We start from the raw sequence: 12354 nt of genomic DNA on the forward strand, positions 1-12354 counted from the left end.
CTGATCCCTCCAGACAGCTTCCCTTGGACGGAATTTAAGGCAGCACCAGGCTAGCTCTTTTTACAAATGTGCTCCAAATCTCATTCATGGGAAACACTCAGCATTTTTTTTACCCTAACAAGCCCTGAGAGTGGAGACACTCAGCTTCCCTCCTCTCCTCTTGCCATAAAGCAGCTCACCAACAGGTCTCTGCCTGGTATGCTTTCCAACCAAGAATTACATGCTAGTCTACGACATCCCCCTAATTACAGGGGAATCATATTAGCCCTCAGAGTGACCCCATTGAGGGCCAACTTTCTTGATGTAAAAAGAAAAAGAGAAAGCCTTCCTTTTCCCTTCCCCACTGGGACTCAGCTTCAATCTCTCTGGAGAACTCCGTTTTATAAATCTCCCCTTCGTCTCCACTTTTGGCCCCTTTATATCCGAGATGAGGATAAGGTATTCAAAAGTTATGAGCAAGTTTTCAGACAATCATTCTGATATTTCTACAGAGTAATTTGTCTTACAAATCACATTGGTATCTTATATCTAAATACCTTAGGGTCTAGAAAATGTCCATTTTATCATCCTGTTCCAAGTTTAACAATGTTGTGAATGGTTAAGTAACTTATAGTGTATGTTATTTGATAAAATATTATGCAATTATTAAAGTTACCCTATAAAGAAATACAATATGTTGGTTAAAGAAAAAGCTATAAAATATTTTTACCTTATCATTTTATTTTTATTTTTGACATAGGGTCTTACTCTATCAGCCAGGTTCGAGTGCAGTGGCGTAAACATGGTTCCCTGCAGACTTGAACTGTGAGCTCAAGTGATCCTCTCACCTTAGCCTCCTGAGTAGCTAGGGCTACAGGCATACACCACCATGCCCAGCTAATTTTTTTTAATTTTTAATTGTCTTTTAGAGATGGGATCTCACAATATTGCCCAGACTGGTCTCGAACTGCTGGGCTCAAACAATCCTCCTGCCTCAGCCTCTCAAAGTGCTGGCATTACAGGTGTGAGCCACTGCACCTGCCTTACCTTATCATTTTAATATTTAAAAACATGTATTTTAGACAAAAAGAAGGAATATACTGAAATAGTAATTGTGACAATCTGTAGATGGCAGGATTATTATTTTTTAAAATAATTTTATGTTGTTCTCAAATTTTCCACTGTAAGCATGTATTTTTTAACAGAAGAAAAAGGTGTTGTATGATAATAAAATGAAGTTTGGTCATAATTACATTCTATTCCTCTTCAATGTAAATATTGTTAAAACTCAGGTACAGTTAGACATCCAGAAAATCTAATTTATTTCTTCTTTGGAAAGCCTCTTGTTGCCTCAGGAAAAGTCCAAACCTCTTGGCATGGCATTCCAGGCTCTCATCAGGTGGCCTTTTGCCTGTCATCTGCCTCTTGGCTCTCAGTCCCCATGCCCACCTCTCCCTTCTGTACCTGGATATGTATTTTTGGGCTGAGAACCTTGCAAACTTTATTTCTCAGACTCCTTTGCTAGCTGGCTTCTGGTCAACTTCTTTCTACCAATGAGAAGATAGTGGGAGATTAGAAGATGGGGGGAAAGGAAGAGAAATGCATCCTTCATTGTGTCAATATTCTTTCAGAAGCAGTCAGCTATGGAAAAGTGTCTTTTAACTGTCTCATTGTTTAACGGGCGCAGCCCATTCCCAGTGCTGACTTCCTCAGTCCCAGCATTAGCACTCAGATCCTGCTCGTAGTCTCAGCATCTGCTAGGGGCCTCTTCCTCATGATCCCAGCAGTGCTCTGTGGTGGTCCCTCCATCTTTCAGTGGATCCAGCACCAACTCAAGGGCTCTTCCTCTGTGGTCCCAAGCACCAGCCCAGGTGGAATCTCCTCTACATTACTGGTCGCTGGTGACACCAACTCTTCCCATTATTCTTCCAATTGTGCACATGGTAGGTGCTTTCTGACATTACTAATCTTGGCATTTCATCACTTTATTCTTCTTTTTACTTTCTCAGCCCTTTCGATACCTGTGCAAGCAATAATCTGCATTAACTTTCTGTTACTAGAAATGCTTTTTGTCTGCTTTCCTAATTGGCTCTTGACATCACACATCACATCTGCTTAAATTTCACTGGCCAGAATTCAGGCACATGTCCCACCCAACTGCAAAAGGAGGGTGCGCTGGGAAATGTGGTCTAGCTGCCTGTCCAGCAAGGAAAACACAGATATAGGTGGTACCAGTAGTTTCTTCCACACTGCCTAACGAGGCACATAATAAGTTGACCATAATGCAAATGTAAATGATTAGGAGATTTTTTTTTTTTAAAGAATATAATCGTCTAAAGAAAACCTAGGGGTGTGTGTGTGTGTGTGTGTGTGTATACATATATATATATATGTATATACACATTTTGTTTTTGAGATGGAGTTTCACTCTTATTGCCCAGGCTGGAGTGCAATGGCACGATCTCGGCTCACCACAACCTCTGCCTCCCAGGTTCAAGTAATTCTCCTGCCTCAGTCTCCCGAGTAGCTGGGATTACAGGCATGTGCCACCATGCCCGGCTAATTTTGCATTTTTAGTAGAGAAAGGATTTCTCCATGTTGGTCAGGTCAGTCTTGTACTCCCGACCTCAGGCGATTCACCTGCCTCGGTCTCCCAAAGTGCTAGGATTATAGCTGTGAGCCACTGCCCGGCCCAAATCTAGGTACATTTAACCAAAGACCTGAAATGAGTTGATTTGTTTTCTTTTCTCTTTTTGTTTTTGGCAGGGTCTCACTCTGTTGCCCAGGCTGGAGTACAGTGGTGCGATCTTGGCTCACTGCAGCTTCAACCTCCTGGACTCAAGCCATGGTCCTCCTGGGCTCAGGTCATGATCCTCCTACTCCTCTTGTGAATGACACAGCTTGGTCAGTTCTCCTGGAGCTATAGCAACAGGATGCCCCCTCTCCTGCTTGTTACATTCAGTTAGGGGGATTTCACAACAGAGACTTCAGGCCTTAACTTTTAAATATTTAGCGAGAAATCTCTGAGTTTACCCCTCCTACAATGAGCATGTTTGTATGTCGTCCTTTATATTCTTGTCCAATAATTTCCTCAAAATAAATCTTTGGATTAAATTACATGTACTTTTCCCCCAGAGCATTTGAATATGAATTGCCAAACAATCTGGAAATGTGTGCCAAACTATACTCCCACTCTCTGTGGTGTATTGTTCTGTATAAGTATTGGTTTCCTAATGTTCTTCTCAACAATCATGTTGATCTTTAATCTTCATTTAACCAATTCTAATCTGATGTATTAAAATAGTATTTCTGGCCAGGCATGGTGGCTCATGCGTATAATCCCAGCACTTTAAGAGGCTGAGGTGGGTAGATCACCTGAACTCAGGAGTTTGAGACCAGCCTGGGCAACATGGCAAAACCTTGTCTCTACAAAAAAATTATTTCTTTGATTATAGTTTATGCAAGCTGTATAAAAATACATTTTGGAAACATTTAAATCAGGAAAATACCAATTTTTTTGTGTAGTACAAAAAAGCAAATACTGTTTTGAAATATTATTTGAACTTGGCTAATAGGATGAAAGTTAATTTGTATAGCTGATCTCCAGAACTAACTCAAAGGGCAAGGCTAAGTAAGCACATGCTGGCATTGGCCTTTGGATATTTACAACACTGGGTAGCCAACTCCTTTAGTACACTACCCTAAAAAAAAGTAGGTTACCACTGAATAAACAGACTACAGATGCCTGGGTGCCTCATTCTTTTTAAAAACTCTGCCTTCAGATACTTATTCCTATTCCCAGACTACGACAATCTATACAAATGACTTTCATGTAGCGGAGTAATTATGTGTTAACATTCTCTGAAACCAGACAAATTGGCATTTTTCATATTCTTAATCTGACGTTAAATTATAAGTGTAACAGAGAAAATAGCTTCCCTCATATAAAATTCCTTCCTCAATTATGACTCTGCTGCTGTCATCCTTGCTGGGAGTGCGACATCACTTGGGAAGAGGGCTTTTCTTAGTGTAAATTCTAGACGCTACATGCCAAGTAGATATGGCTATTTAGGTTTGTTTTACTTTTATACCATATAGAAGCTCTTTCATGACAAAGAAGATTTTTATACTTTCTAGATATAACATTAATCATATTAATACTGTCATTTAAGATATTACAGGGGAAAAAGCAAATTTTAGATTGAATATTTTCAAATATTTTAGAACTATAATGCTTACACCTAAGGAAGTATCTAGTCCAATTCCTCTCTTTTTAGACAAGGAAAACAGATTGAATGATTTTCTGTCACTTAACTTTTGAAACAAGCTGTTTTAGCTTGGTGATTCCAAAATAAAGTTTCAGATGATCTTGCAGTGCCTACAACACAGAAAGCTCTTACCCACGTATATCCTATCTCCCATGCTGTCAGTGGCCTTCAATTTCCCTAGACCTCATTTATGCCATGAATACTAGCATGACTTTTATCCATGGAACAGGAGGAATTAGTCAAGCTCACGTGTGCTATGCCTTTTAACTTCCTTTATTGTCTGCCTCTGGATCCCTCTGATCCAGTTTTCTTTCCTAAGGCTTTGACTCTAAGCTTGGAACTGAATTTGGACAAAAATGTGTCTCAGGGGATTACATGGACTCTTTATCATCAGCCAAATGCTAAGGCAAAGCTGTGGAATTGAGTCCTCCTCCAACATGAGAGAGAAAAGGATGTCTTGTGACACACCCAGATAACTGGTGGCCAGAATTACGCTTGCTAAGATTCGGGTGCATGGGGCTTGGCTTTGGTTAGCTACCTTGGTCTCACTTTCCCAAAAAGGAAACCTCTGTATTATGGGCACCCTATTTATTCCCATCACTTGGTAGAATTTGCAGAATAATTGTTCAGAACTATAGTATTGATCCAGATTTTTACATTACCCATCCCTTTTGTTCCTTCTGAGCTGCAGTCAGAGATTGCTGGTTGGTCCACAGGAATAAGCAGGGTTAGATTAAAATGTAGGCAAAAACTTAATAACAACTAATGCGTATAGAATTTAATGACAAATGTATGATAAACCCTGAAACACAATTTCTTTCTCTCCAGTCCTCAATTTTGTTAAAAACAAATCATAATGGGACTGAGTTGTTTGTAAAATAAACTTTAGTCTTATACTTGGCCTGATCATTTGCATAAAGTGCAGCAAGAATAATTATTTCTACATAGGCTTTTAAAATTGGCTTTCGTGGAACTCTATTCTGCAAAGAATCTCAGATAGGACTTTCTAAAGCCGAGCCCAGCCATGAGTTTGTACCCTCAAATACCTGTGAGTTGGGTAAACTTCTCTCTTCTTGAGGTCCCAAGAACATGGAGTTCCTGGGCCTGTTAGAAAGCGACATTCTTTTTTTTTTTTTTTTTCCCATTGAGACAGAGTCTTGCTCTGGAGTGTAGTGGCATGGTCCTGGCTCACTGCAACATCTGCCTCCTGGGTTCAAGCAATTCTCGTGCCTCAGCCTCCTGAGTAGCTGGGACTGCAGGTGTGCACTACCATGCCCAGCTAGTTTTTGTGTGTTTTAGAAGAGACAGAGTTTCTGCATGCTGGCCAGGCTAGTCTCAAACTCCTGGTCTCAAGTGATCCACTCGCCTCGGCCTCCCAAAGTGTTGGGATTACAGGCATGAGCCACCGTGCTCAACCAGAAAGTGACATTCTTTCCTCACTCATTCTTTATTTGCAGATTAGGAACCCTGTCTACACAGGGACTGTGTAGAGAAGTCCAGTTTTCCCAAGGGAATTTTACTGGCTCTGCAAGTCGAGCTTGACTCCTTAAAAGGAAACATACCCTTCCAGTCAATGTTTTGGTAAAAAAATCAGTTTCTCCAGTTGTGTCTTGTTGCAAAAGGAAATGAATTTTTATTATGCTGATGCAAACAACTATATTGTCATAAGTTAAGAATACTAATAGCTAGTTTCCAAATTCTGGAGAAGCCAGGCAGAGAGAAACAAATATGCTCCAACTTTTGTTCTCAGGAATATACCTTACTCAATTATTAAGGTCCATAAATAGCTCAAAATCAGTTTCTTTGACTCTGAATAACAAAACAAGGATCAGCAATGTTCCAAGCAAAAGTCGAAAAACATTACTTCAGTTTTCTATTAGTTCAGTCCATTCTGTTAACTCTTGTTCTGTTTGATATTTGTGAACATTTCAGCTTTTCATGAGTCCTGTACGTTTTTCCTTTATTCCAATGTTATAATCTCCAAAGTTATCAGAAACCTGCATTTGAGAGCACCTGTCAAAGTCCTATAGCTGATTATAAACCAACTTTTGAAAATAATCAAAACAAAACAACAATTGTCTGTGAATAACAAACTGTCCAGGGTAGTTACAGTTGGAAACATGATTGACAAAGAAATTTGGTTACCTCCATGGTTTGCAATAACTTAACATAAAAACTTCATTATGATTGATAGCATATAATCACCTTTTCTCATGTGCCCATACGGGTCATGAAAATAATGCAAGATTTTCTGCTTTTTAGTTAAGCTACAATCTGGGTTCTTGTGTCACGACCAGGAAAACTTAGGCACGTTGATACATTGAAAGGTGAATACGGTGGTATCTATTTATTTATTTATATTTTTTGAGAGGGAGTTTCACTCTTGTTCGCTCTTGTTCATTGTACCCCAAGCTGGAGTGCAATGGTGCAATCTCAGCTCTCTGCACCTTCCACCTCCCAGGTTCAAGCAATTCTCTTGCCCCAGCCTCCCGAGTTGGTGGGATTACAGGCATGCACCATCACGCCCAGCTAATTTTGTATTTTTAGTAGAGACAAAGTTTCTCCATGTTGGTCAGGGTGGTCTTGAACTCCTGACCTCAGGTGATCTGCCTGCCTTGACCTCCCAAAGTGTTGGGATTACAGGCGTGAGCCACCGTCCCCAGGGGAGACTGGAATTTATTAAAATAAAGCTCCCAGTGAAAAAAGGGTGTCCTGGCAATAGGCTCCCACCTCACAAATTGAATACCAGGCCACCACACATGAGCTGAAGAGGCTAGGCTCCTCTCCCCTGCATAAGGTGTGAATTCCTGGTGGCTCCACCCCATTCTCCCAGTGTGCAGGTAGACTCCTGGTCTGAGCTACTCCACATTTATTTATTTTCCTTAATGCACATAACACATGTTCCTTAACACAAGGGACAGAATTTTTCACCATGGGCATGTTTGAGCAAGTCCCCTGTGCACAATGACCTGGGTGGCATTTGGCTGTCTCCTCTCTCTATCACATGTTTTTCCATACAATTATCATCCCCTGTGGCATCAAAATTCAGAATTTGTTAAAAGAATCCATGAAAGGACTAAGCCCCATTGGTTATGAACTCTAAGCCAGCTTTGCAATTAAATAAAACTACCATATTTTGACTTTGGGAATGTTGAGCACTGCATCCGATTCATCAACTCCCCCACCTATTTCCCATGACCATTGATTTATACCCATGACCTGCTGGTTGGCAAGGATTAAAAGATTGTACCAGTTAAAGCCTCTATGGAAAACAACATGTGAGTTCCTCAAAAAGTTAAGCAGAGAACTACTGCAGTACCCAGAAAGTCTACTCCTGGGTATATATCCAGAGAAACTGAACGTAAAGACTAAAACAGGTATTTGTATACAAATGCTCATAACAGTGCTATTCACAATCACCAAAAGAAGAAGCAACCCAAGGATCCATGGACAGATGAATGGATCAAGAAAATGTGCTGTATACATAAAATGAACTATTATTCAGCCATAAAGGGGATGTAATTTGATATATACTACCACATGGATGGCCCTTGAAAACATTATGTTAAGTAAAATAGGTCAGGCAGAGAAAAACAAATATGGAACCATTCCATGGATTTTTATTGCACTGATGCAAACAACTATATTGCCATGAGTTAAGAATACTCACAACTAGTTTCCAAATTCTGGAGAAGCCAGGCAGAGACAGAGAAACAAATATGCTCCAAATTTTGTTCACAGGTGTATTACAGAGTATTATACCTTACTCAATTATTAAAGTACATAAAAAAATCAAAATTAGTTTCTTTGATTCTGAGAAATGAAACAAGGATCAGTAATGTTCCAAGCAAAAGTAAAAAAATATTACTTCAGTTTTCTATTAGAAAGCTTTAGCTTTCTATTACATAGGATACATATAACAGGCAAATTTATAGAGACGGAAAGTAGAATAGAGGTTACCAGAAGCTGGGGGAGTAGGAGGAGGGGAATTATCGGTTAATGGGTACAGAGGATTGTTGAGAATGATGAAAACGTATGTACAGATAGTGGTGAATAATTTGGGAATGAACATGTTAAACTGAACTTGATTACTTAATTGCGTACTTACAAGAGATTAAAATGATAAATATCATGTTACGTCTATTTTACCACCAAAAAAAATTGCGTCATTATTTTATCTCTGATTTTGCTTCCATGTCACAATTTGAAGCCAGAGGTCAAGGAAACCCACTGAGGAAGCCAATAAAGGCCAACTTTGTGGCACACAGAGAATTGTGGGAAAGAAGAGTCGGTGTACCTGGAGTGGAAATGGAAACTATTCAGCACACTTGTCTGTTACATTATTATATGTTAATTGGGTCTGGTGAGCAGGATATAGCCAACAAATGAGGTGCTTTAGTAAGATGGCACATGCCAGAGGACAGAAATGAGCCTCATATTAGTTCAGGTGCTGCCATGTCAGTGAGGAAAGAGGCACATCGGATTGGCCCCTTGGATGTTAGAAGCAACATGTTACCACACTGGAGCTTGCTGCTCCAGACTACTTGGCATCCAGCTGTCAGGCTGTCAGTGTTGTATGGGGCATGAAGTAAGAAAAGGCTTTGCAGTAGGTTCAAGCTGTAGCACCAGCTGCCCTGCCATTTGAGTCTTATGACCCACCCAATGGTGTTGGAAATGACTATGGCAGACAGAGGGGCCTCATTAGGAGAATCACAGTGCATACTTCTAGCATTTTTTAGTAAGGGCATGCCCTGTTCTGCTCACAACACTTCTTCATTCAAACAGAGCTCCTGGCTTGCTATTGGGCTCTGGCAGAGACTGGAGGTCTGACCGTGGAACACCAAGTACTTATCTAACCTGAATTGTTCATCATCAATTTTTTATTACCTGATCTAATGAATCATAAAATTGAATGTTTGCAGCAGTATTTTGTTGTAAAATGGAAAGAATATATACAAAGCAGGGCTCTAGCAGGTAAGGAAGCATAGAAAAATTTCATAAGTATGCAGCCCAAATTTTCGTGGTACCTCACCCTACTGCTTTGCCGTCTCTCCCGTAACTCCCAGCTATGGTGTTATGAAGAATTCCTATAATTAGTTAATAGAGGAGGAAAAGCATGGTCCAGCTTATGAATGGGCCAACACCATAAAGGCACAAACTGGATGTAAACAACTACTTCATGACACGTTCATTCAGGTTATCCCTGAAAGATGATGGTAAAGGGAAACTTTCCCAGTGGGCAGAACTTCAGGTACATCTGGCTGTCTGCTTCATGTTGTAGGAGAAAAGGCCTGAAATACATATCTACTCTGTTTTATGTACAGTGGCTAATGGGTTGTTGGGATAACAGATTTGGAAACAACAATATTAAATATCTGACAATCAGGCAGATGGGTGGAAATGTGTGGATGTATCTCCTGAGATGGGCACAGGCTTCAAATATAAATACCCTTTGGAGACGAGGATTTCTGATGGAAAGGTGATGATAAAAGGTTACTAAAGGTCTCCACTGCAGAGGAGTCTCTCAGTAATCAAGAGGATAAGGCAACCCATCCTGTGTGTGATCCTTTTAATTGCCAGGCACCCTATTGTCAATTTAATGGGTTCCATTACAAAGTGGCAATTACATGATGGCAGAAATGTGCGCTATATACGTAACTCAAAATCCTGACTTCCCTTCACTAAGTCTGAACTGGTTCTTTCCCAATTTGACATCGATGTAATGAGCCCCAATATGGCACCATTCCCTGGGGAGACAATTCAGCGACTGACCTGTTGATTACACGGAACCCACTTACATAAAGGAGAGGCAGTAATATGTTCTCATAGAAAAGTTACACATTTCACTTATAAATTGGCTTTCCTCACCAAAGTAGCTTCAGAAACACCATTGTGGGTAGACTTACAGATGTCTTGTCGTCACCGTAGTATCGCACACATAATTGCTTCAGACTGAGAATTTATTTTATGGCATAGTAGACATAGTGAAGAGCTCATTCCAACAGAATTCACTGGGTTTGCCAGCCTCCTTACCACCTAGACACAGTTGATTGACTTAGAATCAACTAAAGATTGACAAAGAACCAAGCAAGACTCAATTATGGTGCTACCTGAGAGAAAGCATCCTGCAAGATTTATAATTTGCGTTAGAGGATATCGATATACCTTAAACACATGGCCAATATTTGGTGCAGAAACACTATTGCATAAGACAAGGGTCAGGAAACAATAGATAAAAGTGACTATGTGTCTCTTACTATTACATCTAATAACCTACTTACTAAGTTTGTTTACTGTACCAAAAAGCTTTGATTCAGAAAATTTAAAGGTCTTAGTGCCCAAGAGAATTATTTGATTAGAGAATACAATTATGGTTGTAATAAATTAGAAACTGAAACTGTCACATAGCCATTTACAACTTCTCTTACTATTGAATTGACCTTCAGAAAAGGGGAGTCATAGTGCTAGCCAAATTCTAGCCCCTGCTGGGATTTTCATGAAGAGACTTTTCATGATCTGAATTACTAAGGAGAAATTGGGTTTCAGCTATAGAAGAGGGGTAAGAAAGACCATATTTCCACCCGAAGGAATTCACCCAAGAGTTCTATGTTATGTGGTAATAATTAAGAAAAACTACATTAACTCAACAAAGTTAGGGGCACCAAGGACTCAGAGCTTATGAAACAAAGGTTTGGGTTATCCCATCAGATAGATTCTGTCCCACTGGTAGAGAATATGAGAACCATGAATAAAAACTGAATGAGATTCTCCTCTCCTCTTGTTTTAATGGTTTTGAGAGCTTGACTTGTGACCAAGTGGGAGCACTGTCATTCTGAGTGTGATTTTCACGTTATGTCCAGTAGCCCTGTCTGAAAAGTCTGGAACCCAAGACACACACAATTTTAAGCAAAACACTTTTTGTTCCAAATGTGTCAAGCTCTCAGGAGAGTTTGTCTTAATAAAAAGTTCCATCCATAAGAGACTTTTGTCTTCTCACCGTTGTTGCCTGGTTAGTTCTGGCAATATGCAATCCCAGGAGAAGCTACCTAGTGTCATGGATTAACAGGTCTGTTAACAATATCCCAGATCTGTGGGATATTGGCAGCACTGTATGCACAAACGCTATGTTTTTTTTTTTTCTTCCCTGAGACTTCAGCAGAACAAGCACCATTCATAGCCATCTGTGGCAACAAGTATTTTACTATCTCAGCCTATTCCTCGGAGTGAATTCTCTCTCTCTTTCTCTCTCTCTCTCTCTCTCTCTCTCTCTCTCTCTCTCTCAGATAATCATTGAGATTGCCTTTTCTATGCTCTCTCCAAGAAACTTCTCTTGCTTATATGGTGAAAGCTTATTCTAAATCTGGAAAAATACCTCCTGGGGTTTTCATGAAGAGACTTATTGGACTGAGTCCCGACAAGGATAAGTACACCACTGGAAAGTTGTACTTCTAAAAAGGTACTTTTGGGGGTACTCTTTTGTTACTGATCCTTTTCCCTTCCAACAACAGGTTTTGATTGCCTGTCTTCTTCCGTCTCTGAGAGCACAGGAGGCTTTTGGATCTTTGTAGGTAGATGGTCAGCTGAGAAGCTGAGACCCTAGAGAATATGGCTGTACAGAAACGTGGGTTATTCCCTGTTTGAGGCTAGTAAAACTTTCCTTTCTTTGAGCCATCTTTGTTGTAGTCCTGCATCTTGTGAGAACTGCTTTGCAACCCTTTGGAGCTGTCTAGGGCGTCCTTAGTTTCAGTAATAACCTTGGTTAAGGCTTATTGATTTTAGTGAGTCACTTGGAAAGATACTTTTGGTTTAACAGAAAAAAAAAGTTCAAAAGCCAGGAATATTGGCTGGTTGTGCTGGTGGAAATCTGATAAGAAATTTGAAAACTTTTTTTTTTTAAAGAACTCTAAGGTCAGAAGCCAGCTTAGCTGAAAGCTGATAACAAGTTATGAATTTTTTTTTTTTTTTTTTTGAGAGAGAGTCTCGCTCTGCCGCCCAGGCTGGAGTGCAGTGGCATGATCTCGGCTCACTGCAAGCTCTGCCTCCCGGGTTCACGCCATTCTTCTGCCTCAGCCTCGCGAGTAACTGGGACTACAGGCACCCGCCACCA

This window comes from Macaca nemestrina, chromosome 8 (assembly GCF_043159975.1).
Source record: "Macaca nemestrina isolate mMacNem1 chromosome 8, mMacNem.hap1, whole genome shotgun sequence".
NCBI lineage: Eukaryota > Metazoa > Chordata > Mammalia > Primates > Cercopithecidae > Macaca > Macaca nemestrina.